At 36.2% G+C, this 18,485-nt stretch overlaps 1 long non-coding RNA gene and 1 pseudogene across 1 annotated transcript in view; both read left to right on the top strand.

Moving 5' to 3' along the window:
- LOC110567453 (uncharacterized) overlaps nt 1-17,858 on the top strand; it is a 68,165-nt gene extending 50,307 nt beyond the window's left edge. Inside the window, exons 2-3 of the long non-coding RNA XR_002477865.2 lie at nt 9,504-9,542; nt 16,956-17,858. This is a non-coding gene — a long non-coding RNA (uncharacterized LOC110567453). The remainder of the gene's footprint in view (nt 1-9,503; nt 9,543-16,955) is intronic.
- Nucleotides 5,066-5,178, top strand: LOC135272615 (U2 spliceosomal RNA; annotated as a pseudogene).
- Nucleotides 17,859-18,485: the final 627 nt, after the last annotated feature.

The raw sequence follows: 18,485 nt of genomic DNA, 5'->3' as shown, positions 1-18,485 counted from the left end.
GGGACCTGGTAGAGGTAACTGAATCATGGGGGCGGGTCTTTCCTGTACTGTTCTAGTGATGGTAAAAAGTCTCATGAGATCTGATGGTTTTCTAAAGGGGAGTTGCCCTGAACAAGCTCTCTTAGCTGCTTCCATGTAAGATGTGGTTTTGCTCCTCATTCACCTTCAGTCATGATTGTGAGGCCTCCCCAACCATGGGTAACTGTTAGTCAATTACACCTCTTTTTTTAATAAATTACCCAGTCTCACGTATATATTTATTAGCATTGTGAGAATAGACTAATAAATAATGCAAGAATGGACTAATATTTGAGTATATTTTATAAATTATAAAGTGCTAAAAGAATGTTATTAGCTAATATAGTAACTATTTTTAAGTCTCTTCTTACCTTGATTAATGTGGTTATTTTTATCATTAACAAGAGATAATAAAAATTATAGATACACATGGCTGGGCATGGTGGCTCACGCCTGTAATCCCAGCACTTTGGGAGGCTGAGGCAGGCGGATCACGAGGTCAAGAGATCAAGACCATCCTGGCCAACAGCGTGAAACCCCTTCTCTACTAAAAAAATACAAAAATTAGCTGGGCATGGTGGTGTACACCTGTAGTCCCAGCTATTCAGGAGGCTGAGGCAAGAGAATTGCTTGAACCCGGGAGGCGGAGGTTGCAGTGAGCCAAGATCATGCCACTGCACTCCAGCCTGGTGCCTGGTAACAGAGTGAGACTCTGTCTCAGAAAAAAAAAAATTATAGATACACATATTATACATATGTAATCATATATACATATATAATTATGGTTGCTATTAAATAATAATCAAACTTTCTACATCTTTATAGAGGAAAATAAAGATTCTTTATAGTGGATTATTTTACTATGTAAGTATATTTTCTGTCAAGATTAGCTTTTATTTATATAAAACTTGCTTTGAATTATCTGTGCCACAGGCCAATCAGATAATAAAGTTACTAGATATTATCTAAAAATTTTAAAAAACTATGTGTAAGAAATTTTGGCAACATATGTTTGATAAGTTTTGACTTCTAAAAAATCATTTGCAATAAATAAAATTTTGTGTTCTTATAATATTGCATTATCTTATGCATTTATATATTGTATTACATATATTACAACTTACTCTATAGGAAAAATTCTGCTTGCTTCACCATATGTGAAACCAAGGGCTAATCTGATTTTTCCCACCAAACTTAACCTGCCTTTATGGCTTTTAATCATTTTCTTCTAGCTGATCATCTTAGAACTCCAACTAACTTTCTTATAGGCAACACTTCTGACTGTGGGTGACTCTAGTAATAGTTGCTTAAAGTTGTTTTTCAGGAACTAGATCAGCTCTTGTCTAGTTCAAGCCAGTAGAGACCAACAACTTTTCAGCTGGGCTTGTGCAGGTGAAGAACTCAATATCAAGTTCTTCTCCCCTCCCAGGAGGTCCCCACACAGCTGAGGTTGCAAGTTTAACCCTCAAATCACATGGTGTTTCCCCTGACAAGCAGTCCTTCTCCTGGGGCTATCCAGAAACCCCTAACCATCAGTCATCTCATTAGCGTACAAATATCCAAGGGTCTGAGGAGCTGAATATCAAGAAACAGGGACAAAAACCAAATATACACTTTTTATTGTTTCACATTACTGTTAACCAGAGCTAGTTTCAACTAATGAGAAGCTCATATAACCTGGAAAATAGGCCTATATACCATCTGTTAGGACTGAAAATTGACCATTACTGGTCTACACTTCCAGGTCTCTGAAGCACTCAGCAATAGACAGTAAAAGACAACAGAATAAGACCTATTCATGAAATCAACTACAATGCTTTTAGGAATGAGCCAGGACTATAATTTAAGAGGCTAACACCTCTGTGGCTTTCAAATCTAGTTGATCTTTAAAATCATATGGGAAAATTTTAAAAATATAGTTTCTTAAAAGCTATAAACCTAGTAAGTCATCTTTGGAAGTTGGGACCCCCAAATTCTTTATTTTTTAAAAAGCTCTGTTGATTATTATGATCATTAAAGTGTGGGAAATAGCCAGTACTATATGTACTTCTTGTACATCTTCTAATTCCCATGTTATTAAACAGAAACTGAGTCAAGAAGAATAATGTCTTCAAAGTTCAGGTCTCAAAAACAAAACAAAACAAAACAAAACAAAAGCAGAGGCCTGTTTTCTCAAAAAGATGATATAATAGTAGGTTTATTTAAAAATAATGAATAGTGATTATTTTAAAACCTGTTATTGAGTACCTGCTAAGTTTTTTGCATTTCTTTTTATTATTTCTAGGTGAGATTTTTTGATTTATTGAGGAAGTGTTCCTAGGAGGAACCAGTAAAGGTATGGGAGAAGTAAGACAGAACAGGAAGACATGCAAGCTGATTTTTTCAAGAACAATCTAAGCCTAATCATGCAGAAAACTCTGGCACATTAATTATACGTTAGAGTTGGTTCTGCCTTGAGGCAAGGGAGTTGGGCTTTTATTTTACTGCACTTGTCAGTCATTGGCTATGACTGTTGCAGTTGGAGGTACAGGAGAGAATGTAAAATCCCAGGCAGTTTCAGCACTCCAGTACATATGGGTAAAGGGGCTCCAGTACACAAAGGTAGTTGTTGCATAAGCAAATTGTTGAAAGAAAAGCATACAGAAACTAAGAGATGGTTAAAAAGAATCATTAAGGGGTTTAAAAGTGTCTGGGAGGAGAACTGATAGTGTCTAATACATCAGTTTAACAAATATTGATTGAAAGCATGAGCTGTGTCAAGCCCATCACTCTAGGAGGAAGATATAGGAGTGAAAAGAAAAAAGCAAACAAACAAAAACAGAGTAAAAGCCACTGTCCTTATAGAAGTTACATTCTAAAGGATTACATAATTTTGTAATAAATCAGAATCAGAAACAATGACTTAGGTAAGAAGCATTTATAGAGGTGATAACATGTGACTCATCAGAAGCACATTGATAACAAGAAAAAGCCTATATCACAATATGTTATTGAGTCGGCATTTGCTAGAAAGAACTAATAAATCCCATACATCCTCTTGAAAAATCCTATAAAATTTATTCTAGAACCATCTGATAGAGTAAGCTTGTCAAACCGAAGGATGCAGGCCACATGTGACCCAGGAAGGATTTGAACTTGACCCAACACAAATTCGTAAACTTTCTTAAAATATTATGAGATTTGTTTTGCCATTTTTTTTTTAGTTTATCCACTATCATTAGTGTTAGTGTATTTTATGTGTGACCCAAAACAATTCTTCCAATGTGGCTTTGGGAAGCCAAAAGATTGGACACCCCTGTGTTAGGGCATAAGAGGTAAGGGAGGCATTTATCCATAGGCTTCCATATTCTATTGGTCAAAATTTAATCCCACAAGAATAAACTTTGCTACAGCACCAAAATGTTTCTGTTTATGCCAAGAAGTTTCTTGTAGCATCCCCACTTTGGCAGCCACTACTGTGTTATCCCTGAGTAGGACAACTGTAAAGGACAGAAAAATAGAAAGTACAACAAAGGACTCATGTGAGATACTCTTAAAGCAATCCAGAGCTGATTCACAACAACCATACTAGAGTAAAAGACAAACAAAAAAAAATCAGATAAGATGCCATGCACAAGCGTTATCTGACACAGATCACCCCTTGTACTACACTTTTCCATATGTTTCTTCCCTTGAATCCAACAACGAGTCACTATGAAAAATTAAAACCATCCTCATAAATTTAATAAAATCAGTTGTCAGAAGTTTCTGACAAAAACACTGACTTAGAATAAAGTTACAGCTTAGCATTAACCATTAACCAACTTACTCTTTAGTTTACATTTTAATAGTTTCTTACAGCCTGCAAGTTACACAGACAAGGTCCAAAGGTACTAATTTTCATTAACTGTTTCTATAGATAACATCTTTAATGTTGGGAAACCTCAAATTTTCCAATTGAAATATCTTCTGGATCTTGCATTCCAGTGAAACTACCAGTGTCAACTAGTTTGAGGGCCCCCACTGAGGAGCTAACTCAACTGAAGAATGCAGTTTCCACATCCTAATGATCTCTTTCCCCTCACCCTGACCAATAAATGACCCCAACTCTTCAGCCGCTTGCCTACCACAGTCCCCTTAAAAGCCCTAGATCAGAACCCCTAAAAAAGATGAATTAGAGGGCTCCTCCCATCTCTTTGTTTGGCTGCTCAATGATTATTAAATTTTCTCTGTTGCAACCCCTGCTATTCAGTGTATTGGTCTGTTATTGTGCAGTGGGCAGATGAGACTGGTGATCCTGTAACAAATTACCTGCAAAGTCTTGTGGCAAGAAAATAAACCACAATCAACAATGCAGTGACTGATCTTTAGGTCATATTTAATATTTATTCGATGTAATTTTCAACATCCTTCTGTTTCACTTACCATCAGTCATCAGTTTGGCTGCTCTGAGTTGTTACAAGACCCAAATTTCCAAACAGTATCAGCTTTTCATGGCCTTACCATTGTCAGTCTATGGTTCCTGTAATGTATATTCAATTTTATCACTAGTCCCAAAAGCCTCAAGAGACTCTGAAGAGAGTATCTTGGATTGCAGCATATTCCTCCTCCATTATTTAAGAGCAATCCTAGTTCTTCATTTTAATTGGAGTCAATTATCCCTGATAGTATAGTAAAAGTGAACAGGAAGTAGTGTTAATTTTCTATATAACCAACAGTGATTCCCCCAGCAGAGGCATCTTCCACATGTTCAGGAACCAGGAGGTTGACTCTAGCAGAGTCAAACATACTAGAAAAAAAGAGGTACTATGGTAAAGAAAGGTAAACCCAAATACGAAGTAGATGTCAAATGTATAATCCCTGTCCCTTCTAGGGTACGATTTGAGAAATAATCACAAAAGATGTTGTAATCCTGAATGTTGAAATTTTGAAAGATCATAATTTCTGAAGTCTAAAATTCTGAAAATTATATCCCTAAAATATCCAAATTTGGAAAATATAATTATAGAAAAAATAATTAAAAAAATATTTTAAAAGATATGTATCTACATTTTTACAGGGAGATTTAATCACTTCTGAGCCTTTTGGCTAAGATCAAGTATAGTATCTGTTCTTATCAGTAAAAGGGAATTTCTTTGAAATACATAAAAACACAAGAGAAAATTTCATAGGCCATTTCATGCAGTAGAATAGACAATATTAACATACATATTAACCTAAAATAATCAAAAAGGTCAGAATCTAGTTTAAAGAGAGTTTGTTCAAGCAGAAAGGTTGAGGATGGCCACCTGGGAGCATAGATTCAAATTGCCCTGAATATACACTCCAATTATCAGCCCTTATAAGTAGGTTTTTGAAGGAAAAGAAAGAATGTTTATAAGTTGTTTACCAAGAGTTTACATTTATTAACATAAGCTATTGATTGGCTATACAATATTCTTTGTATTACAAATTCCAGGAACATGAAGATAATGGGTGAGGCATCAATTCAGGAATAAAAATGCTTCTAAACAATTGCCTTTAGGGTACAGAAATATAATTAATCTCCCATACTCATGTCTCTCTGGGCCTGATAAATTTTGCATACCTCAAAGAGCTCAGGCTGCTCTGAGAGATTTTTCTTTTATCCTTTCCCCACTTTTCATCAAGGTTTTTCAAAGAAAGCATTGTAGATGAAATCAAACAATTTTGGCTCCTTTTATGTTCGGTAGCTTAGTCCCACATCACTAGAAAGACTCATTCCCAGATGGACCTATCCCACATGGATGTAATGTGGGAAGAATATGTTTCAGTGAGGAATTGTAAGAGCAACAAAAAACAAATTGTGATGGCATCACAGGGTGGCAAAAAATTAGATATCAGTCAAGTTACTGATTTATAACTGCTGTCACTTGTTGAATCATCTCTAGTCTTCAGGATACCATGAATATAGTTTTCCCTAAAGAAGCAAAACAACAAGAGATACATAATAGAAATATAATGCACATAAGGATTACAATAAAAAAATTTGCATTCTAGAAAAAAGAAACAGTATTAAATTGGGAGTCAACTAAAACCATGACAAAAAAATTTTTAAACCCAGTCATGCTTTAGAGACTTGTAGCCAAGAAATAATTCAAAATTTAGTACAAATTGTAGGAAAACTGTAAGAAGTCAAAAATGACGGACCAGGTTAGAAACTAATAATAGGTGCACTATACCTTTCTTCTGAAATACAGTTTTTCTCTCTCTAGTTTTCCAAAGAAAGATGTTGTAGGACAAATTTATTTGCAATATGACATTTATTATTATACTTTGCCTCATTATTTGCATAAAGTGCAACAAAAATAGTGAATGGCCACATAGGCCTTTTTAAGTTGGCTTTGCTGATTTTTTTTTTCTTTTTTTAGACAATGTCTCACTCTGTTGCCCAGGCTGGAGTGCAGTGGCAAAGTCTTGGCTCACTGCAACCTCTGCCTCCTAGGTTCAAGTGATTCTGCCACCTAAGCCTCCTGTGTAGCTGGAACTATAGTCATGCCACTACACCCAGCTGACTGTGTGTGTGTGTGTGTGTGTGTGTGTGTGTTTATGGTATAGAAGGGCTTTCACCATGTTGGCCAGGCTGGTCTCAAACCTGCCCCAGCCTCCTAAACTGGGATTACAGACATAAGGCAACGAACCCAGGCCCAATTTTGCTGACATTTTTTGAAAGTAATCTCAGACAAGAGTTTTAAAGCTTCTTGAGGCTAGGGAGCAAAACCAAGAATTCATCATCAGAATATGCCTGTAATTGCTGTATAAACTGGGTAAATTTCTTTTTTCTTGAGGATATAAAATGTCTTGTCATACTTGGTCCTTTTAAAAAGTGGCATTCTTTATCACAACAAGGTCAGGAATGTTGTAAGGGAACTTTGTAGACAAGGCACCAGGCCAGTCTTTCCAAGGAACATTTCATTGGCTCTAAAAGTCAACCTCAACTCATTAAAGCAGTCTGGTTATATCTGAAAATATGCCACTTCAGTCAAAGTATTGGTAAAATAATCAATGTATCTAATTTTATTTCATTAAAAATGGAAACAGATTTTTATCGAACTTTTGCAAATAACTATATTGCCATAAATTAAGAATACTAACAAATAATTTCCAAATTCTGGATAACTCGGATAGAGAGAAAGGTAAATGTTTCAGTTGTGCTCACAAAAGTATTCTCTATTCAATTACTATAAGCAAAGTAACTCAAAAAGAAACACTTTTTTTAACCCTGAAAAAATAATAAAAATCAACAATGTTTCAAACAAAAAAAAACTGTGAAATCACTTTAGTCCTCTATCAGCTCAGTCTCAGGTAATAAATTCTTGTACTGTATGATGTTAGGTTGGCAATCTTCATGAACACGTCAGTTTTACATTAGAGTTCTGGAAGTCTTAGACCTATGGTATGATCTCTAAAGTATCAGAGATCTGTATTCAAGAGTACCTGCCAGAGTTTTTTTCCTTGAATTTTCTTAAAGAAGCAACAAATTTTGAACTATTTACTATAGCTAGTTATAGCTAATTATAAACCACTTTTTGAGAGGAATCAAAGTAAAATAGTAATTTTTTGTTGATGACAAAGGCTTACAACAGCCATGCACAATTGAAGCCAGGCATGGTGGCTCATGCCTGAAATCCCAGCACTTTGGAAGCTGAGGTGGGCAGATTGCCTGAGGCCAGGAGTTTGAGACCAACCTAGCCAACATTGTGAAATCCCATCCCTATTAAAAATAGAAAAACATTAACTGGGTGTGCTGGTGCATCCCTTAGCCCCAGCTACTTGAGAGGCTGAGGCACAAGATTTGTTTGAACCTGGGAGGCAAAGGTTGCAGTGAACTAAGATCATGCCACTGTACTCCAGCCTGAGTGACTCTGTCTCATTAAAAAAAAAAAGCGGGGGGGAAGAAGACAAAATTGATAGATGGATAATGAAGTAATAACTATAATTATGACTGAAAAAATATACCAATACATATCAAATTCATTTAGCCAAAGTGATAATTCAAGGATTTTTAAAAACCAAAGCTTTTGCTCTTTGATAAAAGGAGACTCAGTTTCCCAAGCAATCAAAAGACTCAATAAAGACAGCATAAGACAGACAAAATTTGTCTCTCTCTTTCTCTGCCTTCTCTCTTTTTCCATTTTACTTAAAAGGTAAACAAAATTATTTTACTATCTCTTATTTATAATACATGAAAATCTTGTTCAAAAGAGACAAACAAGTTTCACTGTCATATTATTGTATTATCAATACCAAAGCTAATTTTAACAAAATCTTATAACAAATCCATCTAATCTCAGTTTTGACCACACAAGATAAGATTTCCATAAACTTTTTATAATATCTTACAATTTTCTATTAAAGAGCAAATTAATGCACCAAGAAACTCCTATTGTTTCAACACAGGTGACCAAACTCTTGCCTTGCATCAGTGTGATTTTAAAGTTAATGCTTAATTTTCAGAAAAACAGATAATTCTCTTCTAATTCTTGCCCACTTGGTAAAAAAAAATTACTTTTACTAGATTAATTTTGCACAAAATTGATTTGACTTGCTTAATTCTTTAGTTGCCTTATACTTTCTTTCTATATTGACATTTTACCTGAAAACAAACATATACTTTACTTTTCCCCTTATTGTTTTGACTACACTGTAAAAGAAAAATAAATCTTGGAAATCTAGAGGAAATCTTGGAAATTCCCAAAATCATTAACTAAAGGGAAAAGTCAAGGTGGGAACTGCTTAGGGCAAACCTGGCTCCCATTCTATTCAAAGTCATCCTTCTGCTCACTGACATAAATGCATATCTGATTGCCTCCTTTAAAAAGTTTTATCAAAAACTCAAAAAATTGCAATTGTTTGTCTCACATCTACCTGTGACCTGTAAGCCCCTGCCCTGCTTGAGTTGTCCCGTTTTTCCAGACAGAACCAATGTACATCTGACATACATTGATTGATGTCTCATGTCTTTCTAAAACATATAAAACCAAGCTGTGCCCTGGCCACCTTGGGCACATATCATCAGAACTTCTTGAGGCTGTGTCACAGGTGCATGTCCCAAACATTGGCAAAATAAACTTTCTAAATTAACTGAGACTCCCAGATTTTCAGAGTTCACATTTTAGTAACCACAAAGGGATTCTGAGTGGAGATGCCCCTGACCTTTGACAAATCTTCTATCGGTTCTTGGTACTAGCATGAGCTAACTTTATAGCTCAAACCAATAGGACAATTTGCTGAGGTCTGGGAGTACCCTCTCCAGAGAATCCCTATCTCCCAAAATTTGGTCAAGATCTAAGGTTTATTTTGCTGTACACATTTTTGTTTTTCTTTTTTTGGAGTTTTACTTGCTTCTAACAAGGAAGGCAAGATTTTCTGTTTCTATGATGATGGGAGGAAGGTAACTCCTTTACAGAGTTTGAGCTCGCTCCCATCAGGGAAGACAAATTCTAGTTTGTTTGTTTATTTGTTTGTTTGTTTGTTTCTGCTTCTAGGATGACAGAAAGAAGTCTTCAGCCTGAGACCATCCCCAGGTAAGTAGCTGAATTGGGGTTTTCTCTTGGCTGAAGTTTAACAACCAGCTTGTTTTAGATTCTCCTTACCAATAGAGCACTCAGTGATCATGATTGGGTTTTGTGTTGTTGTTTGTTCGGGTCTTTATCTCGTCAGACTTGACCAATTCTACCTGATGTGGTCAGTTCCAACTGAGAATGCCAAACTATGGGTAACAAAACCTCTCTAATTTGGCCAAAACACCTCATAGCTGCAAAAGAAGAAAAAACAAACAAAACCCAAAATCATGCAGTTGGTTTCTATGTTTGCTTCCTGTCTTAAAAAACAAAGAAGAAAAAAAACAAAAACAAATGTTCTCTTGTTTATTTTTTTTCTGCCCAACCCATTCTTCCTCCTGTGCCATCTGCAATATCAAAAAATCTAGAGAAGGCTTTTGATAACTTGAACCCCTTTAAAGAATTCTGAGCAACGACACCCTTACCTGTTTTACAGTGTTTGGTTTTCTTTGTGGAGTTTCAAAAGTCATGGACAGATTCTCCTTAGGTCTAAAGCTCTGTTTTCCTGTATTTCATGACCCAACCTCTTTGTTTTCAGAAGTACCAGAGATTACCTTGTACTGAGATGATTTGACCTTGGCATGTGTAATGGCAGATGAGAACTACAAAGTAGGAATCACTGAGCATAGTTTATAGGAAGTGCTCTGGCTGATTTTTTTCCTCTCCTAGAAAATTGATGTTTAAGGGTTCTAATTCTAGTTTGAAGATGCTGAAGATGCATTCTAAGTTGTCTTCTCTATTGCTTTTTCTCCCCAAATTAACCCCAATTTGGCTTGTCTGTGTGCATTTGCATGAGGAAATGAACTGTTGTTCTTATAAGCTAATGAGAGACTGAGTTTCCTCAGCTTCAAAGAAAAAGGCCATTTTCTCCTCCCAGCCAAAATTCACTTTTGAGTCATCAGGGGCCTCATGAAATTATCTCTGGGGTTGATTCCCCTGTGATGTGAAATAGCCCTGCAGGGAAGTCCCCAACAAAAACTATTTTTTTTTTTTTAAATAAAGCTCATCCAGGAAATGCATGTAAGGGCTGATCACCCAGCATTTTTAGCCCTCTCAGAGGTCAAAGAGGGTGGAAATGACTCAGTGGTGACAAACTATGGAGTCCTGTTCACAAGCAGCACACATTGATCCACTACATGAAAACCCTAGGCCACAGTTCAGTTCCCACTTATAAGAAAAAAAAGTGGGAAACAAATAGTCTAAGAGTGAGAAAAAAGCAAGGAGTATGACCCCCTCGCGAGCACTCTGTAGGTCTTACATCACCTCTACTTGCCAGAGTTTATGTGATATTGAATATGATCTTTGTGCACATTTACATTTTAAAAAAGAGCCCTAAGGTCCACCTGCAAACTATAGAGTTCTGAAGTTCCCTTTTTCTCTATTTTCTTTTCTGTCTGCTTTAAATCTGCTATTATTTTTCTATTAACATAAAAGTCACTGTTTGGATCTAACAGGTTTTTTGTGTTTGTTTGTTTGCAAGCCAATGAATTTGTATTTATCTCCTGGCCAAAGTTCTGAAGTAAAAGCTATAGGATCTTTGTGCATGTGTGTGTGTGTGTGTGTGTGTGTGTGTGTGTGTGTTTTAAAGGGCTTTATAATTTCTATAATTTTATGTTTAATTTGGCAATTAAATCCATTTTAATTTCCCTCTAGCACATCAGACTTTTTCTCTTCATACCTTATGATGTAAATTTTGCTATTTGATTTTGACCTGAGTTGATTCTTTAATATGTAAAATTAAGGCTATTTAGCTGACAACTGCCTAGGGTTATGAAGTATTGATACAGGTTACCTTTTGAAACAGGTTATCCAGAAGTTGAAAGTTGTAGATGGGAAAAAAAAGGTTTTTATGAATCTATAAGATGTACTTGTATCAGCATGCCTAATAAGTCTACGTATTTATGTGTTATGTACAGTGTTTCACTACTGAAAATATATAAAAGAGCTCTAATTAATGTTTTATGCCATAAAGTTATATATTATAGTTATTATAGTTTGTTTTAGTATTTTTACTTATTTAAAAATGACCTCAACTTCAATATTTATTATGCAATTTCACTTTAAGGTTTCAAATTACCAAAAAGATTTTTGATACTATAAAGAGTTTGTTTATATGTATTTGCACCTGATGTACTTATTTTTAACAACCATATGAACTATTCATTACAATTTTATGAGACATTGAATAAAGCTGCCATTATATGAAATTATTTCCCTGCTATTTTTGTATCATATAAATGTTAGAAAGGAGCCACCTAAACAAAAACCCTAAAGTTAAGTACATGAATATTTTGCTACTCTGAGGACACAGCTGTTTTCATTAAACTAACAATATTCACTAGTTTTATTTACCAAAGATTTATCTAAATCATGAGCTCAAGGCATTTGAATTACTTCTATTCTTCTGATAAAGTATTTAAGTGCTTATTTTTAATGTAAGCCAATTAACAAAAACATTTTGATATATTTTGGCAATGAAATATCACATATACACAACATATAGACATACAGGTGCACAGAAAGGAGAATTTGTAGATTTATAAGCTTCTTCATTTGCCAGTCTTCAAATAGTCACTCTTTCTCTCTTTACCAAATCCTAAACAATTGTGTTAGCCAGCCAGTTGCAGTGGCTTGTTCCTGTAATCCAAACAATTTGGAAGGCTAAAAGGGAAGAATCACTAGCATCCGGGAGTTTGAGACCAGCCTGGGAAATATAGCGAGACCTAGTCTCTACAAAAAATAAATGTAATTTTAAGAAAATTGTTAGCTAGGCAACCCTAAATTTGCACTTCTAAAGGGATGACTCAGGATAAAATTTACATCTCAAAGCATAGAATTTAGATCTAAATTTTATTATTATCTGCTGAGACAAGGAAAAACAAAAGGAGTAAGTAAAGCTCAGTCAACAAAGGGTTGCCAGCTGGGGATGGTGGCTCACTCTTATAACCTGAGCTATGCTGGAAGCTTTCTTGAGGCCAGGAGTTTGGGATCAAATTAAAAACATAAGACCCTGTCTGTTAACAAAAAATTGTTTTTAAATTAGCTAGCTGTGGTGGCACACATCTGTGTTTTAGCTACTTGGGAGGCTTAGGTGGGAGAATCCCCTGTGCCCAGGAAAAGGCTGTGGTGACTTAAGACTACAATAATGCACTCCAACCTAAGGGACAGTGACATCCTATCTCTAAAAAAAATACAAAAAGCTCCATGATTTTCAGGAAGAGAAGGTAAGCTTTGTTGTGTAAACTTGAAGCTAAAGTCTTCTCTGTTGTAAAAGTTTCTAGTTGCTTGGGTGCAGGAAGATACCCTTAAAAATAGAGATTTGCTTTATAGATGTAAGTTTATTTTGTATATTTACAAAATAGCCTGGTGAATGCCAGAGAGTCATATTATTGGAGACCAATCTAGCTTAATAGGCGGTCTTTTCCACTTAGCTTACTCCCTGATTAGATTATTGACTTCAGGATAGAACCGTTTAATAAATAAGGAAACAGTTTTGTAGTTTCCAGAGCCTAGTGTCTAAATATAAGAAAAGCAGGCCAGGCGTGGTGGCTCACGCCTGTAATCTCAGCACTTTGGGAGGCCGAGGCGAGTGGATCACGAGGTCAAGAGATTGAGACCATCTGGTCAACATGGTGAAATCCCGTCTCTACTAAAAATACAAAAAATTAGCTGGGCATGGTGGCACGTGCCTGTAATCTCAGCTACTCAGGAGGCTGAGGCAGGAGAATTGCCTGAATCCAGGAGGCAGAGGTTGCGGTGAGCCGAGATTGCGCCATTGCACTCCAGCCTGGGTAACAAGAGCGGAACTCCGTCTCAAAAAAAAAGAAAAGAAAAGCAGACATAACTGAAAGACAGTACAACTAGATCTTAAAAAAATCAAGTATGTCACTTTTACAATGAATCCCAGGTCCCCCCCCAAATAGAGAAACTTTATGAGACTGGGCCACACAAGCTTTCACAGTATACCTTACTATAAAGATACTTCTCCAAGGCTGGTGGGCAGCCCACACAATCTGCCTACTCCGTAATTGACCTGTTGCCAAGGGGAATCTTATGCTTTGGTGGTAAACACTCGCATAGCCTTCAAGTATTCAAACCTACCTTTATTCCAAATGTGCAAAGAAATGAGTAGCCCCTTTAAGTAGCAACCATTCATTGCAACCTCTGTCAGACAACTCCAAAACTGCAGCTACAACCACTCGGTGGGGTCACCTTGCCCACTTCCTAGACAGAGCTGTTTTTTTAAGACAGGGGAACTGCAATGGAGAAAGAGTAATTCACACAGAGCTGGTCATGAAGACTGGAGTTTTATTATTACTCAAACCAGTCACTTCGAGGATCAGACGTTTTAGGGATACTTCGGTGGGTAGGGGGGCAATGACTCAGAAGTACTGATTGTATATATGTATATATGTATTGTATATATATACATATATATGTATTACAAAAATAAGATTATATATATTATATATATACACATATATATTACAAAAATAAGAACTTAGTAATAGCTGATATATATGTATATAATTAATATATATATATATAATTAATAAATTAGTTCCTTGGCCGGGCGCTGTGGCTCACGCTTGTAATCCCAGCACTTTGGGAGGCCGACACGGGTGGATCACGAGGTCAAGAGATCGAGACCATCCTGGTCAACATGGTGAAACCCCGTCTCTACTAAAAATACAAAAAATTAGCTGGGCATGGTGGCGCATGCCTGTAATCCCAGCTACTCAGGAGGCTGAGGCAGGAGAATTGCCTGAACCCAGGAGGCGGAGGTTGCGGTGAGCCGAGATCGCGCCATTGCACTCCAGCCTGGGTAACAAGAGCGAAACTCCATCTCAAAAAATAAAAATAAAAATAAAAATAAAAATTAGTTCCTACTTTGGGAATCAACAAGAACTTAGTAATGGCTGATATATATATATATATATATATATATACACACACACACACACACACACACACACACACATACACACACATATATGTGTATATATATGTGTATATATATGTATATGTGTATATATATACACATACATATATATGTGTGTGTGTATATACATATATGTATATAGAGAGAGGTCGCCAGGCTGGTCCATCAGGTAGTAGGGGAGGGTCCCCAGCCAAGGGGCCAGCTCCGGTCACTGGGCTCTGTTTTCACTGTTCATCTGCTGTCTGTGTCTTTTATTTGGCAAACAGCAGTGATGTTCCAATAAAGGATTTCAGATGCAAAAAATATATATATATATTCTTATTATATATAATTCAGCTATATATGTAAGCTAAATATATGTATAGCTTAAGCAAATATATAATTTAGCTATAAATATAAGCTAAATATATATTTTGTTTCTTAAGGTACAAAAGTTTTACTTTCTCTTACCGAAGAGAAACTCTTTTCTCTTTGACATAATATTGAGCAAGAGAAAAGGTTGCGAACTCCAACAAGTGAGGCTAACACTTAACTATCCTTAACCTCAAAGAAAAGTGAAAATCACAGTTCTGTAGTAAGCAGATTCTCTAGAGAATAACAAACAAAACTCCTACCTTAAGGGTTAAACTAGAACTTTAATTCCAGCCTACTTGAGCATGGAATCAAGTCACTTGAATAGAGTATGGATCTCAAATCAAAAAATCAGGGAGGTTTGAAATCCAAGAGGAAGCTCAACAGATACCCCTGCCAGCTCATCAAGGTTGAGTGAACAAAAGTTTCTTCATGCTGGTACTGAGGCCCTCATCGTGCACAAAAATGGGAGATCTCTAGAGGCTTGCTTTAAAATACCTACATGGTTACCAAAATGTCAACCTAAAATAATCAAAAAGTTTAGAAGGTAGTTTAAAGAGAGTTTATTCAAGCACAAAAGTTGAGGATGGCCACCTGGGAGCATAGATTAAAATTGCTCTGAATATACATTATAAGTGGTTTTTTAGGAAAAAGAAGAGGGAGTTCTAAGTTGTTCACCAAGAATTTACATTTAAATAGAATAAGCTACGTATTGGCTATCAATCATATTTTGTATTACAAATTCCTGGAACATAAAGACAATAGGTGAGGATGCTAGTCAGGAACAAGAATGCCTTCAAACAGTTGCCCTAAGGCATGGGTGCAGGAATGTATCTGAAGTCCTATACTCATGTTTCTATGGGCCTGACACATTTTGCATACCTCAAATAGCTCAGACATCTCTGAGCTATTTTTTAAAAAATATTTTTGCAAGCATAAACATTCAGTTGTATGACGGTTGCTTAGGTATAATAGTTATAAGCAGATGTAGAATATTCATTTTAAAAAAGTCAAAAAGTAAAATTATAAATACCTATCACTATGGTTAGTATCATATGAACAGAGCTTTATGACGGTTGTCATCTGTAATACTGTGATATATAATCAAAATTTTTGAGGCAACCAATCAAAATCTATGATGAGTCACTATTGCATCTGTAATGTTATCTGTCATAAATGCAGACATACAGGAAGGACATCTCTTCATTTAGTCAGGAAGTTTCAACATTTTCACATATGTACACATTGTTTATACACAAAGTCAATGTTGTGATAATGCACTTTCATGAAGTCAACTTTGGAAAAAATGCATAAAATGCATTAGAAATCTCTCAAAGTCTTTACACAATGTATGCCTCTAATATTGGAAATGATATGAAGATAAAACACATAGGATATCAAATTGTAAAAAGTAGTGCTGAAAGTTTAAAACAGAAAGAAAAAACAATCCTCCCCTCAGAAAAACTAAATAGAAAATTTGGTATATGAGAAAGTATATTACAGGGATAGATTTGAAGCAAGTGCGCAGAGTACATAAAAGATGGTCAGTTTTCACAATCATTAACTGTATTTTACTTTTTTGTTTTTTGTCTTTGTTTGGTTTTTTTTTTTTTTTGAGGTGGAGTCTTGTTGCCCAGGATGGAGCCCTATGATGCAATCTTGGCTCACTGCAAACTCTCCCTCCCGGGTTCAAGCAATTCTTCTGACTCAGCCTCCCAACTAGCTGGGATTACAAGTGCCCGCCCCTACGCCCGGCTAATTTTAGTAGAGACAAGGTTTCACCACGTTGGCCAGGCTGGTCTTAAACTCCTGACCTCAGGTGATCTGCCTGCCTCGCCTTCCCAAAATGCTGGGATTACAGGTATGAGCCACCATGCCCAGCTGTTGACTATATTTTGAAGTCCTGCATCTTGATGAATAGCACTGTTTTGTCCTAGGGCATGGTTCTTCTCAAAGAATATGTTCACATTAATTTTCTATGTGACACTTGTGTTTTGAAATTCTTGTACAATTTAATTTACACTAACATGCACTTTTCTTATTGTTTTTCCATTTTCTGTGTCATGTTTCTGTGTTGTTTTAAGTATGCTGAAATCCATTCTGCATGCACTCATATGCCGACCACAGATTTGACAGCAACAATACTGGTGATCGAACAACAACATCGTGTTTTCTTATCTTACTGTATATGCAATTATTTTTGAGCCAGCAAGTAATTTTGTTGGCTTCTTCAAGCAAATGCAGCTTTCATTCATTAAATACTTCTGGAATTTCATCAACTAGAAGGAATGCCAATGCAGGCAAATGAAGCATTTTTGAACTGAAGTTTTCATCATTCTTGTATCTTGTGGCCAATCCACTCATCTAAATTTTTTGCCAAAGGCAAATAAAGACAATAATAAGGTAATAGTCCTGTCTAATACAGTGCAACTGTCCTGTGTACAACCAAAGACATACTAATCCCTTCTTCAGAATTTGTCTTTCATGATTTTGACGTTCAGCTTTTATTTTCTCAGGATTGTGATTTTCAGGATTTTTGGTATTAGGGATTTTAAACTTCAGGGATTTTCATCTTTTGGTATTTCAACATTCAGGATTATGGAGTTCTGGATTGTGTTTTTTAGGATTATTATCTGTATTGTTTAGAGTAAAAGCCATCTGATATAATTAACCTGCCATTCAATGGCAGGCAATTCTTAAGGACGGATGTCATGAGAGCTCAGCAATGGTCTCTAGAAATGCAGTATGCACATTCAGTGTGGCCATAGATCAGCCTTGCAGAGAGGAATGCATAACCCTGCTGTCATGGCCACTCACACCAACACTGTGATGATAAAAGAAAGAAACTAATTGCCACTCCTAGGTTATCCTCTTGACCTAGTTGTTAAGGATCTTCTTTGTAGTAGATGATTCGTTTTTGTAGGCATTAACTTAATACACAATAGGTATGTGCTTGTGTTCCTTCCCAGAATTTCTTTCCTCTAATCTTCTAATCTAACTCCTTCCAGATCTCTGACTAATCTGAAAAGTGTTACCCTCTGCCCAGTAGTCTGCGCATATCAATTCATATTTTAGGCCACTGTTTTCTTCATACAAAGTGAATGGCAAAATATGATGCCCAAAGCTTGACCAAATGGAGAGAATTCCCATAGTATTTTAGAGCTACCCAAGAGAGAGTCTGTGATACATATCAATATATTATGCCTTCTCACTTGGGAACCAGACTGAGCTCTCTGTCGGTGGGTCACAGACAAGGTCCCATGAATCCCTAAATCTGATCTGAAAAAGGGCTTCAGTGAGAACCTAGGCCACCTCATCATTTAATTATCTTGTTGCTTCTGGATATTTTTGGATCGACTCTTAAAATGCACCATTTCAATTGCCAAATAGATTGTTTTTATACCTGCCTGATCTGATGAAAGAGTGGGCCTAAATATAGGAAATCTCAGGATTCAGAAACTTAAATAAATGTCCACTGTGGCCTGAGGACATATGTAAAAGAGCATGGGACCTCTTGCCTGCCACATTTGTGAAGTTTCTAGAAATCCAATGGTATGGAACATCCCCGAGGATTTTCTAGGATAAAAAAGAATATTGTTGCACCTTGTGAAAAA

This window comes from Aotus nancymaae, unplaced genomic scaffold, assembly GCF_030222135.1.
Source record: "Aotus nancymaae isolate 86718 unplaced genomic scaffold, 86718_ANA_hifiasm-v0.15.2.pri h1tg000117l, whole genome shotgun sequence".
Taxonomy (NCBI): domain Eukaryota; kingdom Metazoa; phylum Chordata; class Mammalia; order Primates; family Aotidae; genus Aotus; species Aotus nancymaae.
The sequence above is the reverse complement of the archived record's forward strand: the minus strand, read 5'-3'. Positions and strand labels throughout refer to the sequence as shown.